Source organism: Nicotiana tabacum, unplaced genomic scaffold, assembly GCF_000715075.1.
Source record: "Nicotiana tabacum cultivar K326 unplaced genomic scaffold, ASM71507v2 Un00046, whole genome shotgun sequence".
Taxonomy (NCBI): domain Eukaryota; kingdom Viridiplantae; phylum Streptophyta; class Magnoliopsida; order Solanales; family Solanaceae; genus Nicotiana; species Nicotiana tabacum.
In genome coordinates, this window is record NW_027438284.1 from 162,647 (window position 1) to 180,712 (window position 18,066).

An 18,066-nucleotide genomic window follows, 5' to 3' on the forward strand; every position below is an offset into this window, starting at 1 on the left:
TGAAAACCTGGGTTTATTTGTTCTAGACCTGGCTTACCCTCACTCCTCGAGCCGGGGGGGGAGGAGGGGCAGCTTATTAGGAATACAGAAGCTTCACCGGCTTTGCAACTTGTCCGAACCTCGTTCTAAAATTGGGATATGACTCTAACAGAAGAGAAGCTACACAAAGTGCACCCTTCTCAAATGATTTAGAAGACTTAGAGAGAAAAGGGATTCGTAGGAATTTATATACAGTTCAACAATATCAAAGTGGTAAAAAGCAACATTTAGCACATTAGGCCCAACATGTAAATAAAACCAGATAATAAATTTTTACATCTCGCGATTTTCGTACGTTAAAAGTTTCATCTTCGGTTAATTGACGTAGACTCGGGGATGATACCATTTTGACGTTAACGCGCCTACGCTATTTATAGCAAGCGATGAATAAGTGTTATGAAGGATAAAGAGATATACAAATTAAAGGAAGCAAGTTACGTCGAAAGTGGACATTTTGGAATAAAATACGGGTATGGGTGTGCATTCGATTTATCGATTCGATTTTGAACCTTATCGATAATTACTTATCGATTATCGATTTGTACATATGCTTATCGTTATTTTTTAAATAAGGTTTCGATTTTTTCAATTTCGATTTATCAATTTTTGGTGCTTATCGATTCGGTTATCGATTACACCAATAATCCAAAGGCTGGTTCCCAAGACAATTGTCCCTTTGAGGCGTTTTTGAGTTTGCTTCTTTAACTGTAAGATAAACAAAAGCACAAAAGCATAGTCATTGAATTCGTGATGTCTCCAGACTCTGAATTCAATGGCAACTAGGAAGAAGAGACCATCAAAATTACATAGAAAATATATAGTTATTTAGCAACTACGTATGCATATATAGAAGCACGGTCTCTCTTGCCATATATAAGATGTAAATAAGAGGTACATCAACAACAGTCCGGCCAAGGACTGGAACATTGACAATCAGGATTAAGTCATTCACACGAGAGGGCACCCATTAACTTTCTTGGTTTTACTGCATAAATTTTCATCAGTTGTTGCGATGATAACTGTGGCAGCATAGAACTTGATGTAGACTCGATATGGCAGAGGCAAAAAACAATAATCATCATAACAACAATGATACAACAAAATAAAACGAAGTTCCAACAAACACAACTACATGATTACCAAAAGAAAATTAGCAGCAAGAACAAGTGTCATTAAAGAAGTAGAAAACTAAGTTGCAATTAGATCAATATTTCCTACATTCTTAAAGTCACGGTCAACTATAAATTACTGTGATTATGAAATAATTTGCAAAATAAGTCCCATGGAAAATAATTCCATGAAATGTCTTTAGTTGAGCGCAAGTAACACATTTCTTTTGTGCTTCTTATTTGTCTTCTTCTGATTAGAATCGCCAGTTGATGGGCAGCAAATAAAGTTCAACTTCACGAGCCCAACTTCAATGTCCATGTTATAGCTATAATGGGCAGCAAATTAAGAATCAACCCTCAAGTTATTAAAGAGAAAAACATTAAAAACTTTGTAATACATCACATTCTTTTACAAGTATATTATTTAAAATGGAGAACATACATAGCAACTAACAAACTCTAGCAAATATCGTCGGTGGAAGCTTCTTTGCCAAGATTAGTAAAATCTAATAAGAATATATATATTAACAAGTCAAGCAATTAATATATTATTTAACTATCTTAAGCAATACAATAAAATTGATTAAAATATACATACCTTCCTCGAGTGTCTCGAGAAAATCTAAATCTTCCTCAACATTTATAGGAAGCGATTCACTCCGAAGCCAATCTTGAAGGCACACTAGAATTTCAACCAATTTAAGAGTTAATGAACTCCTAAATTGGTCAAGAATACACCCTCTGATACTAAATGCACTTTCAGATGCCACACTTGAAATAGGAATAGCAAGCACATCTCAAGCCATCTTAGCAAGAATAGGAAATCTAGGTGAGTTCACCTTCCACCAAGCCAAGATATCAAAGTCCGGTCTTTCATTTTCAGGATCTTATACAAGATACTTTTCCAATTCTGTTTTAGAATCTACACCTCCACTTGCAGCTTTATGTTTCCTTATTTCATCTAAAAGTTCACCTAAACCAGGAGTTGAAGTTTCCATTGTGCTGAATAAAGAGCTTGGCAAAGAGGTAGAAACTTTACCACCAGTATCTTTTGAAACTGACTTAGAGACATACTCATTAAACAATGAACTCATATAAGTATGAACCTCTTTTTCAATAATTGTCCCTTCATCTCCAAACATCTTCTTAAGTACAAAACTAACAGTAGTAAACTTGTAGTGAGGATCCAAAACACAAGCAATGAAAATCATTTTGTTCATTTTTGTTGGTTCACCCCAATACTTCTCAAATTTTTTCCGCATACTTTATGCCATCTCACTCAAAAGTACATCTTCAGTTGTTATTAATCGATTTAAATAAACAACAACTTGACCAATTTCAAAAAAATGGGAATTTGATGTTACATAAAGTGATCCGGACACCTTCAAAGTGAGATTATAAAATATTTCAAGAAATTGTGCAATTCTATTTACATCATCCCAATCAGTTCTTGTAAGCAAACCTACAGGCTTTCCATCTGAAATAGCATCAAACATAAGATAACATGACAAGCCAGTATCACGATCAGAATATTCTTTAATTGCACGCTCATATTCAATAGCCCTGCTCAACATCAAGTAGGTGGAATTCCACCTTGTAGGAACATCTAAGCATAAAGACTTCTTGACAATATTTTCACTTTCACAACATTCTTGAAACTTCCTCAACTTAGCAGAAGACTGTCTAATGTATCTGACTGCACATCTAACACGAGCAATAGAAATACCTGACTCTTTTAAACCATCTTTTACAATAAGATTTATAATATGAGCCATGCATCTTATGTGAAGGTGTTGATCATTCAAGGAATTGGTTCCCCAATCATCTAATTTGTCAGACAGCTTCTCCACAGTCACATCATTTGAACTAGCATTGTCAACTGTGACAATGAAAATCTTTTGCAAACCCCACTCACACAAATAATCAATAATATACCTTGCCATATCTTCACCTTTATGACTAGTAATTGGAGAAAAGTTAATAATTCTTTTATGCATAATCCATTCACTATCAATCCAATGGGATGTGATGCACATATAGTTAACTTTTTGAATAGAAGTCCATGTATCAGTGGTTAGACTTACTCTTTGACTTGTTCCTTTAAGAAATTTCATTAATTTATTTTTTTTCCACATTAAAAAGAGCAAAACAATCCCGTGTAACAGTAGTACGGGAAGGAATATGAAAACAAGGTTGTTCCACTTTCATAAAGTTTCTAAAGCCTTCCTTCTAAACAAAACTAAATGGAAGTTCATCAACAATCACCATACGACACAAAGCCATCCTACACTATTCTTGATCAAATTTTCATGGAATAAGATCACCTTTATTACCCCCCGGTACTGTTTGATATGTTAATAGTTTTTGACCCTTTTCAACTTTATAAGGATTCCTTGGACATTTACTGATATGACTATTCATTTGTATCGTACTTTTGCCTTTTGTCTCAAAATATTTTTGTCCACAAAATCTACATGCATATTTATTATTTCCTTTAGCATCAACTTTTTCTTCAAAAAAATCCCATGCCCGAGATCATTTTTTCCTTTGTTTTGTAACTGTCGAGTGTGTAGTTGCAACAATAGACTCAGAACCTCTACTTTCATCAACCGCTTGATCAATTTTATCATTTTTAGCTATATGAAGTTAATGAAGAATGTAACTTACAGTCTTAGAGTTACTTGAATGAAGCAAAGGTGCAAAGCAAAACGAAGTCAGCACTCCTCGCTCTTGGCCTAAAAATTATGGCCGGAAAGAAATCAATTTAAATAAGTTCCTTATCAAATTAGTAGGATAAAATATCTCCAGTTCATTTACACATACGAAATTCATATATCTGCATAGACCTACTGAAAAATCATATTGGAGGAAATGTATAATTCTTTAATGCAGTTGTTTTTGGTCTGCCCTGTATGCTCTTAACATATTCTCAATTATTGACATACTCTCAATGTGTGCGATAATTAATTTATTAGCAGAATCAGTAGCAAATTAGTAACCCTAGAAGAAGACTATACAATCTGGAACGACAAAGAAAATCCAATAAAAAAGGAACATAAAGCTTGTTGTTCAAAATCTATAGTAATGATAATACATTATAAATCATATGAATTAAGTTGGTAAACGACATTCACAATGCAAAGATTTACACAGAAAGATTTTCCCACAAAAGATAACGAAACAAATAACAAAAGATAATAACGAAACGAAATAGATAACAAAACAGATTATACTCTTTACAACCAATAATAACAAAATAGAAAGATTTACACATAAAGCATTCCTTCAAATAGAAGTGAAAAGAAAAAGTTGAAGAAAGAAATTAGGAGTACTAGAAACGGCGATAATCAACAGCGACTAACTTTCCGACAGAACAGATCTCGGTTTGACGGTGGCGAGTGGCGATAGAACAGAGCTAGGTTTCTACTTTGAAAGAAAACGCTGAAGACTGAAGAGAAGCGGCGCTGAAGAAGGTAGGAAATAATAGTGTTAGCCGGTTATGGACTTAAGTGAAGGAAAGGGTAGTTTTATAGAATAAGGGTATATCTGTCTTTTTAGTATATCTTATCAGTTTATCGATAAAATCGATAACCAATAGGACAAAATCGAAATCGATAACTCGATAAGGAAAATTTCGAAATCGATAAATCAATAAACTGATAACAATTAATCGATTCGATTTATCGATAAACCGATTCGAATGCACATCCCTAAATACGGGTCGAGCGATAATACTCGATAATTATAAACTAGTACCATCCAAGGTACCATATGACCACGGTAGTATTATATATAAAGTATATATGAAGTATTTTAAAAATAAATAGAATTTTAAGTAATTTGTTATAATTTTTAAATTATGCGGGAAATTGGTTAATTATTGGGTAGCGAAACATTACCCGGTTAACTAATAAGTGGATGAAAAATTAATAAAATAATCCCCTTACTCCCCACGTGGCAGTGTGCCACCATATGACTCATAGTCATATGTGTTGCATGACAAGTAACGTGTAAAGTTACTACAAGACTCATTAAGATGAGTCAATTTAATAGGAAGGTTTTAAGGACTTAAGATAAGTCTTGAACATTGTGATAACATGTAATCCTTTTTGAAAATGCCAAACTAGAAACAGAAACTTTAAAACCAACTTCAAAAAAACGTTGGGAAAGAATTTAGCTAAAATCCATTCTTTGGATAGCTTAAATCCATTCTTTGAATTTACAAAACAATAGAAGTAGAAGCAAACTTTCAAAGTTCAACATTTGGGATTAAATCCATTTATGCTTTTAGTATACAAGAACGTTAGAAACGGAACAAGTTCGTTCCAATTTCAAGGAATCCAGTATAAATTTCGTTCTAAAATTTTGCAGAACAGGTATGTTAAGGCTATCCCCTTTTTCTTTTTGCATGGTCAAAATTATACTGAAGAAACAAGAAAATACACAGTTTCTATAAATTACTTTATTCATAGAAATAGTAGGGGTGTCTATATTCTTGATTCCCCATGAGAATTATTATTATCTTCTGTTCATGGGTCTCAGAATAATACGCAGTTGGAAAAGTTTATCCGAAAGGAATATCAAGATTATTATGTATTTTTCATGCATTTCACTCATTTATACATATGCATTGACCCATGACCAGATGACGTTATATACGCGTATATATGTAAATATATATATATGGGATATGGGAAAATGTTACGGCATTATATACGCACCACCATCTGATCAGCTGGTATATGATGATGATGTTGCCCACAGTGGCAAAAAATGATTCAAACGTACATATATATATATATATATATATATATATATATATATATATATATATATATATATATATATATATATATATGTGTGTGTGTGTGTGTGTGTGTGTGTGTGTGTGTGTGTGTGTGTATGTATGGGATATGGGAAAGATTATGGTGTTATATACGCACCACCACCTGATCAGCTGGTATACGATGATGATTTTGTCCACAGTGGCCAATATGATATGATGGGATGCCCTCAGAGGCTGATGATGTTATGAAACATGTACCTATGCATGACATGACATTCATACGCATATGCATGATGCTAAAAGTAATTTATGATTTACAGAGTTATCCAGACTTACAGGTTGAGTCAATTACTCTATATTTCTTTCATGTCTCTTATGTACTTATTTATGTGCCTTATATACTCGATACATTTTTCGTACTGACATCCCTTTTGCTTGGGGACGCTGCATTTTATGCCCGCAGGTCCCGATAGATAGGTCGAGAGCCCTCCAAGTAAGCTATCAGCTCAGCGGAAGATGTTGGTGCACACCATTTGCTTCAGAGTTGCTTGTTTGGTTAGTATGATTTAGACGTGTATTGTTTAGTATGACGGGACTCTATCCCGACCTTTATGATATTTGTAACACCCCAAATTTTTTTTACAATATTTGTATTCTTGATTGAGCATTTTTTTTATAACGAGGAAATATTTTACTTTGCACTTCCTAAATATAGAATGGTCAATATATGAAAATTTCTTACTTTAGGTTGTGTAATATTGGCAATAAAGTTCCATGGTGTTGCTATATGTAACATTTAATATTATTTTGACGAGTTGTTAGTAAATATAGTATATAATTAAGTTTTGGGTTTCCAACCTTTTGTATTTATCTAAGAATATTTAGTAGTTGAGGAACCATTTTATTTCATATCTGTCCATAAACTCCCTATTCTTCTACTCCTCAGAAACAAAGAAGAATAACTATCTACCTCTCTCTCTTTCTATCTCTATCTTTCTATCTCTATCTCTTTATCTCTATCTCCTACGTAGGAACAAGAAGCTGAAGTTTCATCAAAAAAAAAATACCATGGATTTCTACTAAATCAACGCAGAAAATTCGTTTTTGGTGAAGATCAAGTTGCTCCTCTTGGTAAGTTTCTAAACTCGTTTTTATACTAAACACCTACTAGTATTTTCTACATATCTTCTTTTACAGAGCTCCGAATTAAGTGATCCAGGACTTTATGGAAAGGTATTTCATAAATCTATAATTTTTATGAAGGAACCAAAATCTAGTTTTGTCGGTATTTATCTGAAAAAGGATCAGAAAGTACAGGGCAGGTGCTATCCAGATTTCCAGTTTTAGAAATACTCCATGTACTGCTGTTAGTAATTGTAGCATAACGTTTTGTTAAAAATTGATATACAGGTGATTCAAGATGTTCTGAAACTATAAGACATAGATCTAAAAATTTTATGAAGACCAGAAAGTCTAGTTTTTCCGTGTAAATCTTCAAAACTGAGTCACAACTCGGAACAGTGATACTGTCCTGAATTTCTGTTTCAAACGTTTTTGGATAATTTTCACCAATATCATGTTTAGTTGACTTGTTAAATCACTGAACTTATTTAGATATTTGATTATGTATTTAAGGTATATAAACCCTTGAAAAAAATCAAAGGGGAAGTGTTTGAGGAAGTGGACAGATTTGGTTTGTTTACGGCGTAGACGATTCGAACGTCCCCAAGTTGTGAATGAACTGTTTTGTGGTAAAACACCAAGGTTTGTGTATAAACTTGTACTCTTTTTGCTTGCTGGAAATATGTTGAAATAACCTGATATTTTATTTTTCTTGTCTTCTAATTATATTGTTATATTCGTATTATATCAAGTCTTGTAAGAAATTTGCTAAATCGCCCATTCGTACGGATTGTTTGATTATTTTGCATTCTTGTTGGGACTTTGTCCTTCTTGTGGTAGTGATTTGGTCACTCACTTGGCATGCCTCTTGATTAAGATGTTTTGCCATCTTGACTTTGGATTTGTAGTTCGTCTTGAATTATGGAACTTGTCCGTGTTAAGTACGAACTAGGAAGCCATTTTTAATATGGTTCTTGATTCTCTTGTCTATTGGGTTTTGACCCTACTTGATTTGGGGCTTCGGTCCATCTTGATATCTGATTATGCTTAGTGTGATGGCATGACGTACATATTGGGCGAAAAATGGATATTTGGTATACTCTCTTAAACTGATAGTGTACACTTTCTAGACTCTTGAACATTGTTATTGATATTTGGAAACGCTTCAAAGTTTGATATTGATATGTTTGATATATTTGTTCACTTGTTTTAAATTATGTTAAATTGAGCTAACTATGACTGAAAAGGGGAATTGAAGAATTTAATGACTCAAAGCCTAAAGTTTATACACCACTAAGCTTTATGCTTAGCGATAGTTGTTTTCTATCGTAGGAAATCTTCGGGATGAAATCTGAAGATGGCCAGGGTGAAGTAGTCCCTTTGGGAGAATTTATGGAGATCACATTTGCATATGCACCTTGGTTTGCATAGTTTTGGGACATGTACATGATATACATGATATACAGGATATATACATATATATATATATATATATATATATATATATATATATATATATATATACATACATACATACATACATACATACATATATATATATATATATATATATGTCACACTTATATTATTTGGAGGCTTGTTGGATTTTAAAGACCAAAATCTTGTAGCTTGAATTTGTAACCTATTTTATTGTATTAGGGTATTTTAATAACTCAAGTCTTGTAATATGCTGAATTTACACTTTGTTTTGTAAATATGTAGAAAAGGAGAACATTAGTTTCCTTTGTTTTTATATATACCCGATAGTTTGAAATTTATGTACAATATAAACTTGTAGTGATTTTGAATGATTGTATAAGTCTGTTAGGAAGTTGCTTTAATCTGTTGATTAATCCAGAAGGGTTATATCACCATATGTTAATATTTTGACATTGTATTTCATTTAAAAAAAAATTATGGTGGATTTTCAAAAAAAATATATATATTGCACTTTGAACCTTTTCGCATGGGCCTACTTCCGCTACTAAAATTATTCTAAATATTTTTATTAATATCTCTTTTAATATTTTGTAAGTAGGAAATTAGATTTGTTTTCCTAAGTAGTACCCTCCCAAAGGGGTTGCTACAAGTTTTGGTATCAGAGCCACGGTTTGTGATTCTAGGATTTGTTTTGTTGTGATAGTATCTAGTATTTGTTGTTATTTCCTTTCTTTAAAATGACTTGGAGTTTATAAATTTTTGCATATTTGTTTAATTTAATTTATTGTATTTTGTATGCATATGCATCATGTACATGTCCCTAATGCAGTGTGATCTTATCTTTTATAGGATTTTTAATATGGCCTCTTCTTCGAATAGAGCTGTTGAATCCGTTGATGAAAGTCAGGCCCAGTATAATGCCATGCCTCACCTTCAGGGAGGAAATGAGGAACCCTTTCCTGACCTAAATCACCCTCGTGTTAGTGGAAATGAAATGGGCAGTAATCCAAGAGCAATGAGTCATAATACTCCATTTATGACTCCCCCATTCCAGCAGATGGCTGAATTGTTTCATCACTTACCTGAGACAATGTCAGAACCTAGTGAAATAAATTTTGAGAAAATGAGAAAAATGGGCAGAGTTGAATTTGAAGGCACTACAGATCCCACGGTAGCTGAACAATGGCTCGAGTGCATGAAGAGGGTCTTTGAACAACTGGAGTGTACTAATGCTGCCAAATTTAAGTATGCTATCTCTCTTTTACAAAAAGATGCCAATGATTGGTGGGTAAGTGTGCCAAATGCAAAAGCGAAACCTTCGGTACTGACTTAGGATGACTTTGTGAAATCATTTCGTGCAAAATATGTTCCCCCTGTCTATTGTGATGCTAAAAAGAAAGAGTTTCTGAATTTAAGACAAGGGAGTATGTCTATTGCAGAGTATCAACAAAACTTTCTCGCTATGCTAAAGGTATTATTGATGGTGAAAGAGACAAGTGCAGAAGATTTGAAGAAGGTTTGAATGGTTACATTCGAAAATCAGTGGCAATCTTACAACTTGATGATTTTTCCAAGCTGATTTCAGCTGCACTTACTTGGGAAAGAATTGACAATGAAGAAGCTAGTAGGAGAGAAACCAAGTTTAGGAAGGGTAATTCAGAATATGGCGATCCATCCAAAAAGGGAAAGTTTGACTATTCCAAGACCGAGAGTACACATAAATCATTACATCATAAGCAGAATAAGTCAAATTTTTCTACTTCCAGTACTCCAATTTATGGCCAAGGCAAAACTCATACACCTACTTGTGCACAGTGCGGGAAGAATCATTATGGTGCATGTAGACGAGCTTGTGGTGCTTGTTTTAATTGTGGAAGTATGGATCATAAAGTGAAGGATTGTCCTAATCCTAATCCTCTTTCTTATACCCATACAGAGGGATCACTTCAAAAGCCTGTCACTACTCATTCTCAAGCTAATAACAGTGCTAGACCTCGAAATATGGAAGCAGCGGGTTCGAGTGGAGCTAATCAGGCTGGTGGGTCAAGAGGTACTGCACGAGTTTATGCTATGAGACAGAAGAATGACCAGGATGGACCAGACGTGGTTGCTGGTAAATTTCACTTATTTGGCATATCTGTTGTTACACTATTTGATCCTGGATCTTCGCACTCTTATGTTTGCTCATCACTTGCATTTCCTGATACTGTTAAATCTGGGAGACTTGACTTTAATGTGCTGGTCACGAGTCCATTAGGTCATCAGGCCATTGTTAACAGGATTTACTGAGATTGTCCATTCATGATTCAAAATCTGGTCTTCCCTGTCGACTTGCTTGAAATGCCCTTCCAAGACTATGATGTTATTGTTGGCATGGATTGGCTTCATAGGCACCATGCAATGGTTGATTGTAGGTTGAAGCAAGTGACATTTAGAACTCCTGCATATTCACACATAGTAGTTCAAGGAGAAAGATCATTGACATCTAATATTATTTCAGCGGTCTTGGCAAGGAAGATGATTTGTCAAGGTTGTGATGCCTATCTTGCTCATATAGTCGATACACGATTGGGGAGTCCAAGTCTTAAGGACATACCAACTGTGTGCGACTTTCCTGATGTATTTCCTGATGATCTTCCTGGGTTGCCTCCAGAAAGGGAGATTAAATTTCCTATAGATCTTGTCCATGGAACTACTCCTATTTCTATCGCTCCATATAGAATGGCTCCAGCTGAATTAAAAGAGTTGAAGGCTCAATTGCAAGAACTTCTTGAGAAAGGTTTCATCCATCCCAGTATTTCACCTTGGGGAGCTCCTGTTTTATTTGTGAAAAAGAAAGATGGCACTCTTAGGCTTTGTATTGATTACCGACAGCTGAACAAGGTAACAATCAAGAACAAATACCCACTGCCTAGAATCAATGACTTGTTTGACCAACTGAAGGGTGCCAGCTTATTCTCAAAAATTGACTTGAGGTCTGGATATTATCAGTTGCGTGTGAGGGAGCAAGATGTTCCTAAAACTTCTTTTAGGACCAGGTATGGCCATTATGAATTTTTGGTAATGCCATTTGGTTTGACAAATGCTCCTGCTGCATTTATGGATCTAATGAACCGTGTATTCAAGCCTTATCTCGATCAATTTGTGGTGGTGTTTATTGATTACATTTTTGTCTATTCCAAGAATAGAGAAGATCATGATAAGCATATCCGAATTGTCATGCAAATTCTGAAAGAGAGACAACTCTACGCGAAGCTTTCCAAATGTGAATTCTAGCTGAATGAAGTGGCTTTTTTAGGGCACATTGTATCATCTGAAGGTGTGAAGGTTGATCCTAGTAAGATTCAAGCTATTGTTGATTGGAAACTCCCTAAAACTACAACTGAGATAAGAAGTTTTTTGGGATTAGCAGGATACTACAGAAGGTTTGTGAAGGGCTTCTCTATTATAGCTTCTCCCTTGACCAAACTTTTGGGGAAAGACGCCAAATTTGTATGGGATGACAAGTGTCAAGAGAGATTTGAAAATATCAAATCCTTATTGACACAAGCTCAAATACTTTCTTTGCCAGCTGAAGGAAAAGATTATGTGGTATACATTGATGCATCTCATCGTGGCTTGGGTTGTGTTTTGATGCAAGAAGGGAAAGTAATTGCTTATGCCTCTCGAAAGTTGAAATCATATGAGTTGAATTATCCCACTCACGATCTTGAACTTGGTGCCATTGTTTTTGCCTTAAAAATGGATGCATTACTTATACGGAGAGAAGTGTCACATATTTACTGATCACAAGAGTTTGAAGTACTTGGGTACACAAAAAGAGTTAAACTTGCGACAACGTAGATGGCTTGAAATCATCAAAGATTATGATTGAACGATTGATTATCATCCTGGTAAAGCCAATGTGGTTGCAGATGTGTTGAGTCGTAATTCCCTTGCAAGTTTAACTCTAAGTACATTGCCTTTGCTTCTTGAATTAAGAGCCATGAATGTTTGTCTTTCATTTAATTCTAATGGTTCTATCATTGCTAATTTGCAAGTCAAGCCAGTCTTACTTGAGCAAGTCCAAGAAGCGCAGAAGTTAGATGAGAAGCTTGTGAAACGGGTTGAAGAAGTCCAAAATGGAAGAGAATCAATTTTTTCATTAAGGAAAGATGGTACCTTATTTTATAAAAATAGGTTGTGTGTTCCTAATGATGATGAATTGAGAAAGCAGATCTTAATTGAAGCACATAGTTCACCTTATGCAATGCATCTTGGAGGTACTAAAATGTATCGGACCATTAAGGAGCATTATTGGTGGAGTGGTATGAAGAAAGACATTGCAGAGTTCATTTCTAAATGCTTGGTATGTCAACAAATAAAAGCCGAACATCAAGTCCCAGCTGGTCTACTGCAACCTTTGTCAATACCTGAATGGAAATGGGAAAGGATAATGATGGACTTTGTTTCTGGACTTCCACGCACTCAAAGAAATCATGATGCAATTTGGGTCATTGTAGATAGACTAACTAAGAGTGCTCATTTCTTGGCAATCAGAATGGACTACTCACTTGAACGTTTAGCAGAATTGTACATTAATGAGATTGTGAAGCTGCATGGAATCCCTGTTTCTATTGTGTTTGATAGAGATCCGAGGTTTACATCTAGATTTTGGTCTAGCTTGCAAGAAGCTTTGGGTTCCAGGTTGAATTTTAGTACCGCTTTCCATCCACAAACAGACGGCCAGTCTGAAAGGGTAATACAAATCTTGGAGAATATGCTTCGAGCCTGCATTATTGAGTTTAAGGGTAGTTGGGACAAACACTTAGCCCTAATAGAATTTGCTTACAATAATAGTTACCAATCAAGTATAGGCATGCCTCTTTATGAAGCTTTATATGGGAGAAAATGTAGAACGCTTCTTTGTTGGAATGAGGTTGGTGAAAGAAAATTCATGGGTCCTGAGATTGTGCAACAAACTGAAGATAAGGTAAAAATCATCAAGGATCGTTTGAAAATTTCTTCAGACAGACAAAAGTCCTATGCTGATCTTAAAAGGCGTGAAATTGAGCATCAGGTGGACGAGAAGGTATTTTTAAAGGTTCTCCATGGAAGAAGATTATGAGATTTGGCCAAAAAGGTAAACTTAGTCCTCGATTCATTGGACCTTATGAAATACTTGAAAGAATTGGTCCGGTTGCATATAAGCTAGCTTTGCCACCTGAATTAGGTAAGATCCACAACGTCTTTCATGTTTCTATGCTTCGAAAATACCGCTAAGATCCATCTCATGTTCTTCCTATTGAGTCTATTGAGGTTAATCCTGATTTGACATATGAAGAAGAACCAATCCAAATCTTAGCGCATGAGATAAAAGAGCTTAGAAATAAGAGAATCCCATAAGTTAAGGTTCTTTGGAGAAATCATTCAGGCGAAGAAGCTACCTGGGAGCGAGAAGAGGATATGCGAGTTCAATATCCACATTTGTTTCGGGACTAGTGCAAGGTAAATTTCGAGACGAAATTTTTTTTAAGGGAGAGAGAGTTGTAACACCCCAAATTTTTTTACAATATTTGCATTCTTGATTGAGCATTTTTTTTATAACGAGGAAATATTTTACTTTGCACTTCCTAAATATAGAATGGTCAATATATGAAAATTTCTTACTTTAGGTTGTGTAATATTGGCAATGAAGTTCCATGGTGTTGCTATATGTAACACTTAATATTATTTTGACGAGTTGTTAGTAAATATAGTATATAATTAAGTTTTGGGTTTCCAACCTTTTGTATTTATCTAAGAATATTTAGTAGTTGGGGAACCATTTTATTTCATATCTGTCCATAAACTCCCTATTCTTCTACTCCTCAGAAACAAAGAAGAATAACTATCTACCTCTCTCTCTTTCTATCTCTATCTCTTTATCTCTATCTCCTCCGTAGGAACAAGAAGCTGAAGTTTCATAAAAAAAAACATGGATTTCTACTAAATCAACGCACAAAATTCGTTTTTGGTGAAGATCAAGTTGCTCCTCTTGGTAAGTTTCTAAACTCGTTTTTATATTTGACACCTACTAGTATTTTCTACATATCTCTTTGTACAGAGCTCCGATTTAAGTGATCCAGGACTTTATGAAAAGGTATTTCATAAATCTATAATTTTTATGAAGGAATCAAAATCAATTTTTGTTGTTATTTACCTGAAAAAGGATCAGAAAGTACAGGGCAGGTGCTGTCCAGATTTCCAGTTTTAGAAATACTCCGTTGTACTGCGGTTAGTAATTTTAGCATAACTTTTTGTTCAAAATTGATATGGAGGTGATTCAATATATTCTGAAACGGTAAGACATAGATATACAACTTTTGTGAAGACCAGAAAGTCTAGTTTGTCTTTGTAGATCTTCAAAACGGAGTCACAACTCGAAACATTGATACTGTCCAGAATTTCTGTTTCAAACGTTTTTGGGTAATTTTCACCAATATCATGTTTAGTTGACTTGTTAAATCACTGAACTTATTTAGATATTTGATTATCTATTTAAGGTATATAAACCCTTGAAAAAAATCAAAGGGGAAGTGTTTGAGGAAGTGGATAGATTTGGTTTGTTTACGGCGTAGACGATTCGAACGTCCCCAAGTTGTGATTGAACTGTTTTGTGGTAAAACACCAAGGTTTGTGTATAAAATTGTACTCTTTTTGCTTGCTGAAAATATGTTGAAATAACCTGATATTTTATTTTTCTTGTGTTCGAATTATATTGTTATATTCGTATTATCAAGTCTTGTAAGAAATTTGCTAAATCGCCCATTCATACGGATTGTTTGATCATTTTGCATTCTTGTTGGGACTTTGTCCTTCTTGTGGCAGTGACTTGGTCACTCACTTGGCATGCCTCTTGATTCAGATGTTTTGCCATCTTGACTTTGGATTTGTAGTTCGTCTTGAATTATGGAACTTGTCCGTGTTAAGTACGAACTAGGAAGCCATTTTTAATATGGTTCTTGATTCTCTTGTCTATTGGATTTTGACCCTACTTGATTTGGGGCTTCGGTCCATCTTGATATCTGATTATGCTTATTGTGATGGCATGACGTACATATTGGGCGAAAAATGAATATTTGGTATACTCTCTTAAACTGATAGTATACGCTTTCTAGACTCTTGAACATTGTTATTGATATTTGGAAATGCTTCAAAGTTTGATATTGATATGTTTGATATATTTGTTCACTTGTTTTAAATTATGTTAAATTGAGCTAACTATGACTGAAAAGGGGAATTGGAGAATTTAATGACTCCAAGCCTAAAGTTTATACACCACTAAGTTTTATGCTTAGCGATAGTTGTTTTCTATCGTAGGAAATCTTTGGGATGAAATCTGAAGATGGTCAGGGTGAAGTAGTCTCTTTGGGAGAATTTATGGAGATCACATTTGCATATGCACCTTGGTTTGCATAGTTTTGGGACATGTACATGATATACATGATATACATGATATACAGGTATATATATATATATATATATATATATATATATATATATATATATATATATATATATATATATATATATATATATATATATATATATCACACTTATGTTATTTGGAGGCTTGTTGGATTTTAAAGACCAAAATCTTGTAGCTTGAATTTGTAACCTATTTTATTGTATTAGGGTGTTTTAATAACTCAAGTCTTGTACTATGCTGAATTTACACTTTATTTTGTAAATATGTATAAAAGGAGAAAACTAGTTTCCTTTGTTTTTTATATATACCCGATAGTTTGAAATTTATGTACCATACAAACTTGTAGTGATTTTGAATGATTGTATAAGTCTGTTAGGAAGCTGCTTTAATCTGTTGATTAATCCAGAAGGGTTATATCACTATATGTTAATATTTCGACATTGTATTTCATTTAAAAAAAATTATGGTGGATTTTCAAAAAATAAATAATATATATTGCACTTTGAACCTTTTCGCATGGGCCTACTTCCGCTACTAAAATTATTCTAAATACTTTCATTAATATCTCTTTTAATATTTTGTAAGTAGAAAATTAGATTTGTTTTCCTAAGTAGTACCCTCCCAAAGGGGTTGCTACAATATTTGTGTATTCTTAGAGGCTTGTAGACATATATCGTGTACGTGAAAGATTGTACGGCCTTATTGGCCTATGTTTTGAGTTTATAAATGATTATGTTGGCCTATTAGGCCCATATATCACGTGTATATGATGATGTAATAAGAAATATACTCTACGTTGGTACTCGGTTGAGTAAGGTACCGGGTGCTCGTCGCAACCCATCAGTTTGGGTCATGACAAAAGTGGTATCAGAGCAGTTCTGTCCTAGGGAGTCTACAAGCCGTGTCTAGTAGAGTCTTGTTTATATATGTGTTGTGCACCACACTTATAAGTAGGAGGCTATAGGGCATTTAGGATTGTCACTTTTTCTTCTTACTCTAGATCGTGTGGTAGAGCTCACTTATAAGAATTCATATTCCGAGTTTTTTTATTTTATTCGTAATAAAACGATATCTACATCCGGAATGAAGGTTGGAAAGAGAGATAGTTATGGGCGAGCTGAGTCAGAGGAATTGAATTTTTGTATGATACCTACAATAAGTAAATGTGGGGTTTTTAGCAGATCATGGGTGTACTGAAAGGTGTAAGCTTCCTGATAAGAAGCCTTAAGGAAAGAATGTCTATCCATCTTTTTGGTGAAAGACAACAAAAGATTAAGAAGATAAATACAAGTTTCAATAAGCAAAAGAAGCAAGATGAAGAAGGGTACGAGGCGCCCAGTTAATGAAGGTTAACAACGTTTATAATTGAGGCAGAGGAATATAAGCTTTTTGCGTTATATTCAATAGTAATAGAGATATATACAATTGGTCGCACCCATTCCAGATATGCCCTATGGGGGTTAATAGAGGTAGTATAAGAAGATATAATGGATGAATTGTTTGTGTCAGTTGACATTTCCGAAGGATATTGCAAATGTTCTGGTACTCGTTAAAATAGTGTAGATAGATATGAGTACTAAAAAACATGCACTATAAGCCTTGAAGGGATACATATTACCTTAGTGTGGCTCGCGTCCCTAGTAAAACGAGAACGTTAAGCAACTTGAAGAGCCACTGAATGGAGCAAAGGAAAGCTAAAAGCGAAAGAATGTCTTATTGAAGTTTTCACAAGAAAAGGGATATGCAGAAACATTAGCAGAGTATTGAGAAGAGAGATAGGGTAGCATTATGAATAAGGTGTGATACATGGATGAAAACCGTAGAGTGTTACAAAACTATAGTCAAATGAAGAAAGCGATGAAAGGTGATGGGCCTTAAGACAACAAAAGAGTATAGGCCATAAGGTTATATCCTCATTTCGAGAAATAAGTTTGTGACTACAACGCGACTACCAGAAGATAGAGTTTCTCCCCCAGAGTAATAGAAATCAATATGGGCTGGCAAACAAGATAAACTAAATATGAATTAGGGACTGAATGACTGGAAAATACTCAGCATCATGGGAATTTCAGATTTCGTTCCGGTGGTAAAAGAATGGACTACAGAAGAAGATTCATTAT

At 34.4% G+C, this 18,066-nt stretch overlaps 2 long non-coding RNA genes across 2 annotated transcripts; one reads left to right on the forward strand and one right to left on the reverse strand.

Moving 5' to 3' along the window:
- Nucleotides 1–1,211: 1,211 nt before the first annotated feature.
- On the reverse strand, nt 1,212–4,639 carry LOC107789819 (uncharacterized). Its single transcript, XR_001648916.2, has 3 exons — nt 1,747–4,639; nt 1,591–1,654; nt 1,212–1,474 (listed from the first exon to the last, which is right to left on the reverse strand). It is a non-coding gene; the product is annotated as an uncharacterized LOC107789819 (long non-coding RNA).
- A 609-nt stretch (nt 4,640–5,248) lies between these two features.
- On the forward strand, nt 5,249–8,558 carry LOC107822450 (uncharacterized). Its single transcript, XR_012707096.1, has 4 exons — nt 5,249–5,524; nt 6,398–6,489; nt 6,966–7,065; nt 7,570–8,558. It is a non-coding gene; the product is annotated as an uncharacterized LOC107822450 (long non-coding RNA).
- Nucleotides 8,559–18,066: the final 9,508 nt, after the last annotated feature.